The sequence below is a fragment of the Cervus canadensis genome, chromosome 18, assembly GCF_019320065.1.
Source record: "Cervus canadensis isolate Bull #8, Minnesota chromosome 18, ASM1932006v1, whole genome shotgun sequence".
Classification (NCBI taxonomy): domain Eukaryota; kingdom Metazoa; phylum Chordata; class Mammalia; order Artiodactyla; family Cervidae; genus Cervus; species Cervus canadensis.
This window is the reverse complement of record NC_057403.1, coordinates 59,004,673-59,016,821: the sequence shown is the minus strand read 5'-3', so window position 1 is coordinate 59,016,821 and position 12,149 is coordinate 59,004,673. Positions and strand designations below refer to the sequence as shown.

The 12,149-nt window shown below is 46.9% G+C and overlaps 1 protein-coding gene across 1 annotated transcript in view; it reads left to right on the top strand.

Moving 5' to 3' along the window:
• The window catches only part of WWOX (WW domain containing oxidoreductase), an 886,111-nt gene that overhangs the window by 672,164 nt on the left and 201,798 nt on the right, over positions 1-12,149 (top strand). The gene's annotated exons all lie outside the window — the stretch shown is intronic.

Here is a 12,149-nt window from a genome sequence, read left to right as displayed (position 1 = left end):
ACCATCCATCCATCCACCCACCTGTCCATTCATCCATTGATCCATTCTTTCATCTGTCTGTTCCTGCTTCCATTCAATCACCCATTCATCCATCCTTCCATTCATTTACCCATCCATCCATGCTTCCATACCTACACCTATCCATCCATCCATCTATCCACTCACTCACTCACCTGTAGGGTGACAGACGCACCAGCACTGAATCTCAGAGTGCCATGAAGGCACACGTCTTGCTTGAAGATCAAAGAGCATGTCCAGGTCTGTAGAGTAAAGCAGAGGCCCAGATACTGATGATACACCCCGTATAAATACAACGTCAGAAGGACTGGAAACCTTGCTAAGGCCAAACGCAGAGATGAATGAATCTGAGAAAAGTGGGCAAAAGATGTGCTGTTGCATCATTGGTCCTCCGCCTACTGGGCTCACGTGGGGGATGGTAAAAAAAAGGAGTGAACTGGGCTAGGGCATAGCCCGGACATCAGGATTTCTGAAAGCGCCTGAGGTGACCCTGATTTGCAGCTAAGGTTGAGAATAAAAGAGCGCACGTGAAGAGAGAGATTTCCGGATACCTAAGCACGAGTGTTGTCTGTGCCTCAGGTCCATCGGTTAGTGGGTACATGGTGCATGGTTGGGCCAGACTATTAGGTCATGTGCCACAGGGGCACGGGACAGGGGGCTACACTGTTGATCATAAGGCAGGGACTATACGCGGAAGCCAAGACTAATTCCAGCCAACCCTTGTTTGATGTTTCGAGTTGCTTATATCTGACTTGTAATGTTTGGCTCCCAAATTGGCCACGATTAGGGTCACAGATCAAAGACAGGGCTGCCCCCCCGAATAACACGCGGTGATGGGGCCGAGGCTTCCTGTCTGCGAGTGGAGCCCTCGGGCCTGGTGCATTCTGGAAGCAGTCGGCGTCTGCTGCTGAGGACCCACTGTCTTGTCCTCCTTCAGCTCTCTGGAATTGTTCTCTGACAATGTCAATGCTTAGCATGAAAGGAGACCATTACCCCATGGGAACCATCCACTTGCTTTAGGTTAACGCCCTCAGAGATTGCAACCACTGCCTCATTTTGTCAGATTCTTACCAGGGAAGGACACGCATCCGTGATTTAACAGATATTTATTGAGTCAAGTGCTGTCAGGCGTGGAAAAGATCCAGGGGTAAGAAAGAGAAAAATGGCCTCTGCCTTAGTCTAGCATCTTACAACCTAGAGGGGACAGAGTGCTAAATAAGGAAGCGCAGTCCAGCAAAACAGTCATCATCACCTCCTGTGTCATCAGCCACTGTGTTGTGTGAATCTGGGATTGAGGTATCCAGCAGTTAATCCAAAAGGAACGCATTTAGCTTTTCAGTTTAATGGCTTTATTTTCTTTTTCTTGTTAAATCGGCATCATCTTTTATTAGGTCTCTGCCTCAGTTATGTTTATTACACACATATACACACATGTATACACACACACACACACACACACACACACTGATGTTTAGGAGACTTTATGTTAAAGGCAGATAATTTCAGAACCTCTGGGTTTGCTTAGGTACCAAATCCCCATAGTTTCCTGGGAGACTCTGTAGTGCGTTCTCCACAAAATATCTTTGCAAGAAAGAAATCACTCACTTGTAATTGGATGTCCCAAAAAGTAATCAGCTCCATACGTCTGTGTTCTCCAATGCGCAGACCCATGAGAGTCGGGTGTTTTCATCTAAAGGTACAGGTTCCCTTGGAAAAGAGACTCAAGCTGAGCACTGAGTGGTTATGTTCCAGGTCTTACTCTTCCTAAAATCCAGGCAGTGCTTCACAGATGGTGGGTGATAGCTGAAAATAGGTTTATGGTAGGTTAGTGAGGAGAAAGGGGGAGATTACCATAGGTGAGGTTTTTTCTTTTTTTTTTTAAAATCACTATTCTATGACTGGGCAGATTTTATAATTAAAAATATCTAAGTTGGCATGGTTCTCTGTAAAACTCATTGGTGTAGAAAAATTTTGTCTTTGACCATTGAAGAAGATGCATTCTCTGTGGCGTGACACAGAGAAAGTGCAGAAGAGATAGAGAATTACAGGATGGATGCATGCATGCATGGGTGGGTGGGTGCGTGGACGGATGGATGGATGCATGGATTTGTGAATGTATGGATGGCTGGCTGGCTGGGTGGATAGATGGATGCATGGATGGATGGGTGAGTGGATGGACAGATGGATGGATACATGGATTTGTGAATGTATGGATGGCTGGCTGGCTGGGTGGGTAGATGGATGCATGGATGGGTGGGTGAGTGGATGGACCGATGGATGGATACATGGATTTGTGAATGTATGGCTGGCTGGCTGGCTGGGTGGATAGATGGATGGATACATGGATTTGTGAATGTATGGCTGGCTGGCTGGCTGGGTGGATAGATGGATGCATGCATGGGTGGGTGGGTGGATGGACGGATGGATGGATGCATGGATTTGTGAATGTATGGATGGCTGGCTGGCTGGGTGTATAGATGGATGGATACATGGATTTGTGAATGTATGGCTGGCTGGCTGGCTGGGTGGATAGATGGATGCATGGATGGATGGGTGAGTGGATGGATGGATGGCTGCATATGTGGATTTGTGAATGCGTGGATAGGTGGTTGGATGGATGGGTGTGTGTATGGATGGGTGGGTAGAAGGGTGAATGAAACAGCTGTTCCCCTTGAGAGACTCTTTACAAAGAGGACTTGATCCTCAAACTTTCACATGCAAGAGAACCCCCAGTGTGAGCTTGTTAAAATAAAAACATTCTGGGGTGTCTATCCTAGAGATTCTAATTAAGTAGATCTAGAGAGAAACTTAGGGATCTGTATTTTTTTAAACAAGTGCCCCAGGTTGTTATGGTCTCGGGTGGACTTGCTCTCCCAGATCCTCATTCATCTCTGTTTCTACATCTTCTCTTTTTATTGCCTGTGCAGACACCATTACATAGTTCCATCACTCAGGAGGTGCTGCTTTTAATTCATCTCAAAGGCTCTTTGGAAGGAACCGGGGTACTTCAGGTCTCTGCGGCCTGAGGCAACTCTCTCGTCTCTCATCCGGACCCTCTTCCAGGATGCCCCTGGACAGGCCTGGATGCACCTTCCACCTGGGAGCCAGTGGGCCAGGCTGTAGAGAAGCCTGGGAGAGGGATGCTCTCGGGATGCTCTTGGGGTGAACAGGAGGGAGATGTTTGTCTCTGAACTTGAGCATCTCCCAGAGGAGAGAGGGCAAGCTGAGCGTTTGACCAGCACATCCCTGCCCCCATAGGCAGTGGGGTTTCGGGGTGGCCTCTCCGCTCTCCTTGATGGCTGAATCTCACAGCGGAGGGCAGAAATTTGGCATCAGTGGGGTGTCCACTGTTTTCTGGAGGTCATCTGATAGTGAAGGAGAGAGGGAAAGGCCCCAGGGTGCTGGACCAGGGGCTTCTAGAAGGCTAGGAGTTTCACACCTCCGTGGTTTCTTTGTCGGCCAAGTTTACTCTTGGGGACGACAGTCATTTTCTAAGAAAGTGGGATGGCTTCACATTGCATTTAAAGACTTAAATAATGTATTCTGTCAGACAATTCCTTGAAACGGTTTTCCAAGTGAATGCATCAGAAAGTGCCTAGAAAGACCGCCTGCCACGGGGAGGGGAAGGCATTCAGAAAATGTGGGCTGCTTGAACCGGAATCTGACTCGAGGTGGAGCATCCTTTTCGGTGTACAGTGCACACGTATTAGAGACAGCTCGTGAGCTCACACGCACGTGTCAACACCAGCCAGGTCACGACAGAGAACATTTCCAGCACCCCTGAGGCTCACCTGTACCCCTGTCCAATCAACAGATCCGTCCTCTTCAGGAGCCGACCTCTGTTCTGATTTCTGCCACCGAAGCTTTCTGCTCCTGAGTTTTCTAAGAATAGAATCATTCACTGCACACTGTGGGCTGGTCACTTTTGCTCGTCATTTTGTTGTAGAATTCAGGTACCTTCTGTCCTATTCCTGTGTAGTAGGCCGTTCCCTCTGACATTCTATTATTATGGAAAGTGTCAAATATATCACATACCAACTGAGAGAATTCTGTTGGAATTCTCATACACGCACCGTCTAGATTTGACAATTCATATTTGTCTCTACTTACACTTTACCCATTTATCCATCCCTCTATCCATCCATCAGGCTGTCTTATTTTCTGATTCATTGCAAGATAAATTGAAGACTTTGAGCACTTCACACCTAAACACTTAAGCAGGCGTATCATTACCACATTGTCGAACTTGAGTTTTATATTTGCTCATGATTTTGCTGAGAATGTGCTTTTTAAAAAATAGGGTAATGTAAAGATAAAGCTATTACAAACCAACATTTATCGGGTATGGATTGCGCATTTGACCTGTATACATGTATTGTTATATTTCTAGGTATAGAAACCGAGCCTTGAAGCTATAATTCACTTGCCTAAGTTTACAGAAAATGTGGGTTTGGATTGTGGCTGTCTCCAAAGTCAGTTTACTAGCCAGCAATTCACTTTCATTTGAGTCTGAAAAAACAGAACAACAACAACAACAAAAAAAAAAAAACAGGCACGCTTGGTTTTGTTGCCTGTCTCCACCACTTAACGAGCTGCGTGACTTTGGGCAAGTGAACTAAACTCTCCGAACCTCAGGTTTATTAAACAGTCAAATGGGGGCGATAATCACAATGCCACAGAGTCGTTGTTGATGACTGAATGAGATTCTGTAAGTGCCTGCCTCGTCCAGAGTCACGATCTGACGCTTGCCGCTAGAAGGTTCTGGAACTGCTCGTCTGCGGAACTGACTAGTTCCTCACCAGCCCAGTTCTGCTGTCGCTGCTCTTGTCCGTTTTGTCCCTGCTGAGCTGTGATTTGATTTCATCTCAGCAGCTCCCTCTGCACACGTCAACTCTGCCCTTCCCTCTGTCTTCCCTCGGTGACGCTGTAATATCTAGAGGCTTATTGATTATTTGTTTGATTCTATTGTGGGCACAGGAGCAGCTCTTAGGTTAAGACTATTAGATTTTCCCAAACGGTATTGCCGTGGTTTATACATTTGGACGAAACGGGTGATGTAATTTGGTCTCAATTTGCTCTAAAGTAGACTTGGAGGAGAGGGGGTGCAGTGATCTGGTTCTGAGCTTGAGAACAAGTGGGGAGAAGAAAGTGATCTCCAGGTGATATCTGTGCGGCTCATCAGTTCCAGATACACTGCGTGAGCAGGACGGAAAATTCAGGGCTTTTTTTGCTTGGTTTCTTCTCTTTTCTCTGAGATGAAGAGCCTCGCTTTACCTATCCAACTGAAATATTAAACCGACTGATATCATTTATTTTTCCACATGAAAAAATCTCAGGGAAAAAAAAAAAAGAAGTACCAGGCTGAGTGTGTTTGAGGTGCTGGTTTAGGAGACTGTGGGTTAAAAGTAGATAACAGATTTCCCCAGAAGCAAATCGCTCCCTGATGGCTGCTTGGGATGGAACCAAGTGGAAAATGTTCTCTTTTCTTTCCAGTGCACCCCCAACCCTGATATTTAAGCACATTTTCATCATACCATCTATAGACGTTTCAGCTTTGCATTTTACCTTGACATTATAGCACATTGTATTATTGACTCTTCAGGAATAGCATTTGTAGTGATGGCTGTGGAACATTTATTGGCTAATGCACGCGGGCTCAGTTGTGTCCAAGTCTTTTTCGACCCCATAAGCTATAGCCCGCCAGGCTCCTCTGTCCATGGGATTTCCCAGAAAAGAATGCTGGAGTGGGTTGCCATTTCTACTCCAGGGGATCTTCCCAACCCCGGAATTGAACCCACATCTCCTGCATTGGCAGGTGGATTCTTTACTGCTCCGCCACGTGGGAGATTGTGCCCATTTATTAGCTAATACTATAGTTTACTTAATGAGGCCCCAAATACTAAAAATTTACATTGCTTCCAGATTTTGCTCATTATAAATAAAGCAGAAGGGTAACTTTTGTTGTAGACTAATAAATATAATACATAATATTCAAAACTTTCCTAATACTAGATTTCCAGAAGTAAAATGGCTGAGTAAAGACCATATAGTCCTGGGCTCCCAAGTCTTAATTTAGCACTTACCCCATATATGAAAAAATGTGTCTGTCTCTCTGTTCTTCATCTCCCTTTCCTCTGGGTTCTCTAACAGCAAGAAATGGATCTGACTTGTGCTCATTTCTGACCTTAGCCTCGTGCGTGATCTGTAGGAGACGTGAGTGAGTGAAGGAAGGATTTCCACACTGTCCGGAAACTCTACCCTTGCACCCTGCCCGCAGAGGCCCAGGAGGAGGGCCATGACCGCCAGCCCTAGGCAGGAGCCACGAGCCCTGGACACTCTGCCCGGATGGACAGACAATGTCATTGCTAATTGCCAGAGAGGCCCGGTCCTGGTGAGGACCACAGGGCTACCCGGGGAGTTCTCGCCAACCTCGGGAAATGAGGCAGCCGTCTTAATTGTGGATGCCATTGTGTTTCCTCATTAGCCATCGGGGGCGGGGGCAGGGCGGTGGGGAGGACAATGACCGTAGCCAGTTCGCTTCACGTGTAAACTTTGACCTCCAAGCAGCGGGGCGGGCTTTTTCCCAAGGACCCTGTTGATGGTGACAATGAGCATGAGCCCCAGCTGCCAAGAAGGCTGATAGCAGCAGAGCAGAGCGTGTCCTTCCTTTCTTCTTCTTTTTTCCTTAAACTGTGTTCATTGGTTTTAGGAATCGTTAGCGTGGTAAAGATTAAAGCCATTGGAAACAGCACAGGCTGCTTCATTTTATTGTGTTCAGTTGGATTGGATCCGAGCCACTTGCAAAGTGCAGCATTACCATAAGAAGGGACTTAGCATGTTTGTCACATCAGGCCCCTTCGTGGAGAAGGCAGTGTCTTAAAATTAAGAAGAAAAAAACAAGTCTTGAAATAGCATGGCTTTCTTCTGTTCTCAGAAGCCCAGCGGCATAGAACTCTCTGTGTCCAGACGGTCTTCCTGGGGTCTGGGGAGTGGTCCGGCTCCCTGGTCCCAGTGGCCCTGGATAAGGTCAGAAAAGTAAAACTCACAGCTTCCTTCCTTCTTTTCCAACCAGTGCTATTCCCTGCCTACCCACCCCCACCGTGCACACTTATTTATCTTACACTGTTAGATTCTCCCAAGTTACTGTTCATGAAAAAGGGAGGTTCCTGCTGCTTTAACAACAGCAAAATAGTATATTGAGAGCATTAGGCTAGGTGAACGACCCCAGTGGGCCATACGGGTCCATTTATAGGAAATGTCCAGAAGAGGCAGGAATAGAGACAGAAAGTAGGTAAGTGGATGCTCTGGGCTGAGGAGGCATGGGCGGATTGGGGAGATGACAGCTGAGGGAGCAGGATTCCTTCTGTGATCGAGAAAAGGTTCCAAACTGAGTAATCACCCCGGAACTCCGTGGCTGTCGTAAAAAAACAGCTACTGAGTCATGCATTTTAGATGCGTGAATTGTATAGTAGGTGAGCTGTATCACAGTAAAGCTGATAACAACAGTATGAAAGCCACGGTGTAACTCAATGAATCTGATACTCAAGTGCCTCCAGTGTCCCCTGGGCTGGGACAGAGATCCAGGTGGGCCCGAGCAGCACATGGCAAGATCGGCTTTTCACCTCCACCCCAAGCATCCCACTTCTGTTAATATGACCTTTGAAGCCATGAGCACTTTTCAGAACAGCATCATTGTGTTGACTATCCATTATAGAATTAAATTTAATCCCTGCCTTCTTACAATTTGGATTCTCTGTCTCCCCCACGTCCCCTCCCCGCCGCCCCAATACAGTAAGCCTCCCTGAAGGCAGAGTTTACAGTTCACTGTGAGCTATTTTTGAATAATTTTCAGTTACAGCAATCTCCTACTGAGCAAGTCACTTGTTGTAGAGAACATACAATGAGTAGGACTTGAGTCTTGCTCTAAGACAGCTTGCAGTTTCTTTTGGGAAAACTGATACTGTCTAGTGAGACCCAGGAAGACTGCAACCAAGAGCTTATGTTTGAGCTAGGTCTGAAAAGTTACATGGAAACTCACCAAATAGGGAAAAAGAATAGTAAGCCATTAGAGGTAGAAAGAATAGGACGGGGAAGGGCGTGGAGCTAAAAAAAGAACATGGTCTGACTCCAGAGTTTTGAGAAATTTGCTAAGGACTGAGACTACAGCTTAGAAAAATAGTCAATGATACACCATATGCAGACTTCTGTGGTGCAGTGTTGACTCCTCTCTCATCCCATTTTAGTCAAACTCTTGGTGGCAGTTGAACAGAGTTTATGACCAAAGGAAGAAGACTGGTTCATGCACTAGGTAATCTTGGAGTTATGGCTTCAGGTAGAGCTGGATCCAGGAACTCAGATGTCTAGTTAGATGATTATCTGTCTCTCTCCATCCTTTGGCTGCGGGGGTCTCTGTCTGGCTGACTTCTGCAGCAGGTGTGGTCTACTGGTGGGAGAGGTGGCTGCCAGAAGGACCAGTCTCCCATTCTCTTGTGATATTAATGACAGCAGAAGGAGACCTCTCCAATATTCCCTCTCAAAATATCTGTATCTCAGGGAAGAGTCCAGCCCAGTATAGATCGCATGCATTATCCGTGAGCTAATCACCGTGGTCAAGGATAGGCTGTTTAATTAGCCACCAAGATCATATGTCTACCATCATGGAAAGGGAACAGAACACCCACCTTGACCAGTAGGATCAGATGGAGGACAGTGTGCTTCCCAGAAGCAAAAAAGTAGGACAGTATGCTGAGTGAGCAAAAACCTACAGTTAACCCCACTACTGTATCCCTGAGGATTTTTTTACTTCCAGATTAGATGGTAAACGACATCTCTGGTATCTCGTTCTTGTGATGCTGGATTTCAAACCTTAGCTGAGAATTTCACATACACACGTCTGTCTGGTTCCATTTGGGTAGAATATTAACACGAGAGAAGTCTAATTCACTGCTCTCCCTCAGACCTCAGTTGCCTCATCTGTAAAATGGGGACAACAGCACAGACATTGCTGGTCCTTCCTGAAGCTCCGTTGGGAATGTCCAGCACACACTCAGACAGGGAGCCTTCCAGTTCTTCCCAGGCAGGGTCGGAGTGCGTCCACCCGTACAGGACCGTGTCTGTCCACCTGTCACTTCAGCAAACTCTGATCCCCGGAAGGTCTCGCCGAGCCCCCAGCAGCCTCCAACCTCTCAGGAGAGAGCAGGTTGTTCCCCGGGTGCCGCCAGAGAGGCAGCTTGGGGCAGGTGGCAGAAACCACGTTGTTTCCAGATGAGGCCGGGCTCCCCAGACATCAGCTGCCGTGCTCGGAGGGGCGTTCAGACAAAGAGCCAGATTTAAATTCATGTAATGTTGCTGTTTGTAACATTGAATACTTAAGACATCTGCTCAGAGTCTCACATTATAAATGAATGGAAAGGATCCAGGAGTGCTTTATTAGGTGGGGGGAGGGTGGTGCTGAGTGAGGGCCGCATATTTCAAAGCAGGATCTCAATCAGAACATTAGTTATACCTGTACTATTTTACAAATTACAAGCAGTAGAAATAGTCCCAGGAAGGATGTCAGTCTGCACACAGGGGTGAAGAAGAAAGAAAAAATATAGAAGAACCTGAAGCCTAGAAGACAGGGACTGATCATCTCTGGGGGAGGATGGGTGAAAAAGTAGCAAATTTACCATCACTGGCAGGTGTCTAAATGTTCCGTTTAAATTAAGTGGCACGTGTCATAAAGGAGCAGGGGCGCCCGCACACCCCACCCCGTGTTTCTGTTTCGGCTTCAGAGTCTATTTTTCTTTCCCTTTCAGCTCAGCCGCCTTCCCCTCCCTGACACTGGGTCACCCAGAGCCCCTTCTCGATGATTTCCTTTTGCTTTAGTCCATCATGCTCCATGATTCAGTGGAAACATTTAAAACAAAAAATCATTCTTAATTTTAATTAATGGCAAACTTAGCACAGACCCGTTTAATAAATCTGGCCCCTGAACCTAACAGGTCCCTTCGCCTGTGAGGGCCTCCTGTCATTTTATTAGCCCCCGAGCCTCCCAACCCAATGGCTGAGTAATTGACAAAAACTGCAGGTAAAGGCGCAAGACGCGTAATTGATTCACACGATCCCTTCCGCCGAACACACTGAAGAGTTAATTATTTCTTCCCCCCCGCCGTCGGGACTCAGCTGCTGTTTCCACTGGGATTAAACAGCTGTCAGCATCGTTAATGACATCAAATTCATGCATTAAGATCCCCTCGTCCCCTTCCCATAGAAAGCGGAGTTGTGGAAACCTCCGTCACATCCTCCTTCATGAAGGAGTGCAGAATCCAAAGAAAGATAACATCCCTTATTACAAAACCACAGACCGGAGCTCGTGTTGATGGAATCTCGTAATGAGTAATTAAGCCTCTTTGCAAAAGTCAGGCTGTCATGTTGGCATTTGGGTACTTCAGTTCCCTGGTGGAAGCAGCTGGGAAGACTGGGAAGGTGATAAAGGGAAGAAAACCTAGAATCTTCTAGAAGGATCTCCACTTTTTTTTTTTAATGACACAAAACAGAGTTACTAAGTAATTAAGCAGAAAGGAGTTTATGTGTTTAAGTTTCCTTCAGTTTCTTCAAGCACCTGTAACAGTATATCAGATGGACAGAAAGGCGCCCCTCTCTATTTAAGAATTTTTCTTTCTGGCTAAGTCTCTCGCATCTTAGGAGAATAAACTTCAGGGTTTGGTTCCTGTTTGTCTGGCCTGGCTGCGGTTGGTTTTCCCAAGCACCGTCTTAGCAAATGAAAGTTTGAATCCTGAGTTTGAATGAGACACCCCGCCCTGGGAAAAAGTAAATGAAAGTATTTCTGGGTGTCTTCGGCAGCACAGTTGCTCTGCAGATAGAAAGGCAGGGGTAAGGAGTGGGGAGCAGTAGCCCCAAGGCTTCTGAGCTAAGGGCCCCAGAATCAGATTTCTTTCTCCAGCTGGGGAGAAACAGGCCTGTGCAGAACTGTGGTTCCTCACCCCATCGGCTTATTTATTTCATTGAATATGACGAAGTCCTAGGATTATTTCAAGATAATTATTAGTTTGCTTTCGCCTCCCTCCCCCCCACAAGATACAGCTCACAGAGCTGAATGTTTAAGGTGACCTTCTAAAATGTCTCACCTTTCTCCAGACACCTTGCGTTTAAAAAGTCTCCTCTCCTCACTTACGCTGCTGAAAGTGCAGTGTGATTTCACAAATTAAGCACTCGCAAGAAAACTCAACCTGGTCAATACACAAATAAGGAAGGAAGTCAAAGGATGAGAGAGGTAGAGACGGAAGGGAGGGACGTGTGAAGAAAAAGGAAATACGCTGGTCTGAGGACCACTTCTTTCAAATCTGGGCAAGAGAAAAACCATCCCCGAGGAACCCAGGGATGCGCAGAAGTCAAGCAGTTAAAGAAATGACCTCCTTCCAGCCCCGAAAATAAAACAGGAGAGTTTTATGTGTCTCATCAGTAAACATCTTAGTTGAGCAAGGCGTGGGTTCTCCTCCAACACACGCCTCCTGCTGCACCCGCTCTTCAAAGAGTCTCCAGAAAGGAAGAAATCACTCAGGCTCAAGTTCCGCAGCGAGACGACGCTTCATTTTCCAGAACCAGCCCCTGCATTACGATTATCCTCCAAAATAAGCCGTATGTTCTTTTTAAAAGCATCATGTGATGTACAATTAGTTATTGCCATTTTTCTGTTTTGTTTTTTTGATTTAGCAAAAGCCTAATGTCACCCTCATAGGAAACCTTACCCGATGGAAATCGCTCAGCCTAAATGGCCAACACTGTTGGCAGTCACACTTGGCCAAAACGGAGACCCATGCTCGGCCCCTGGTGTGGGGCCCCCCAGCTCTCCTCCGCCCTTCGGGTGGGATGTTTAGGGTGTAACCTCCCAAGGTCCAGAGCCCAGGCCAGGAAGCAGAGGTAATTTATTACCCCAGCTTCCCGTCCGCAGGAGGCCCAGGGAGGCCTTGAAATTCGCAGCTGCGAGTCAGGCTCCACCAGCGCAGCCACGGAATTTAATGAGGCCTCTCCGGACACGGCGAGAGATGGACGCTTCTGGGCTTGCTGGCTTCACTCCGTCAGCCCCGCTGTCCCCATGAAGAGACCGTCCTGGAAAGGCCTCTCGGGCT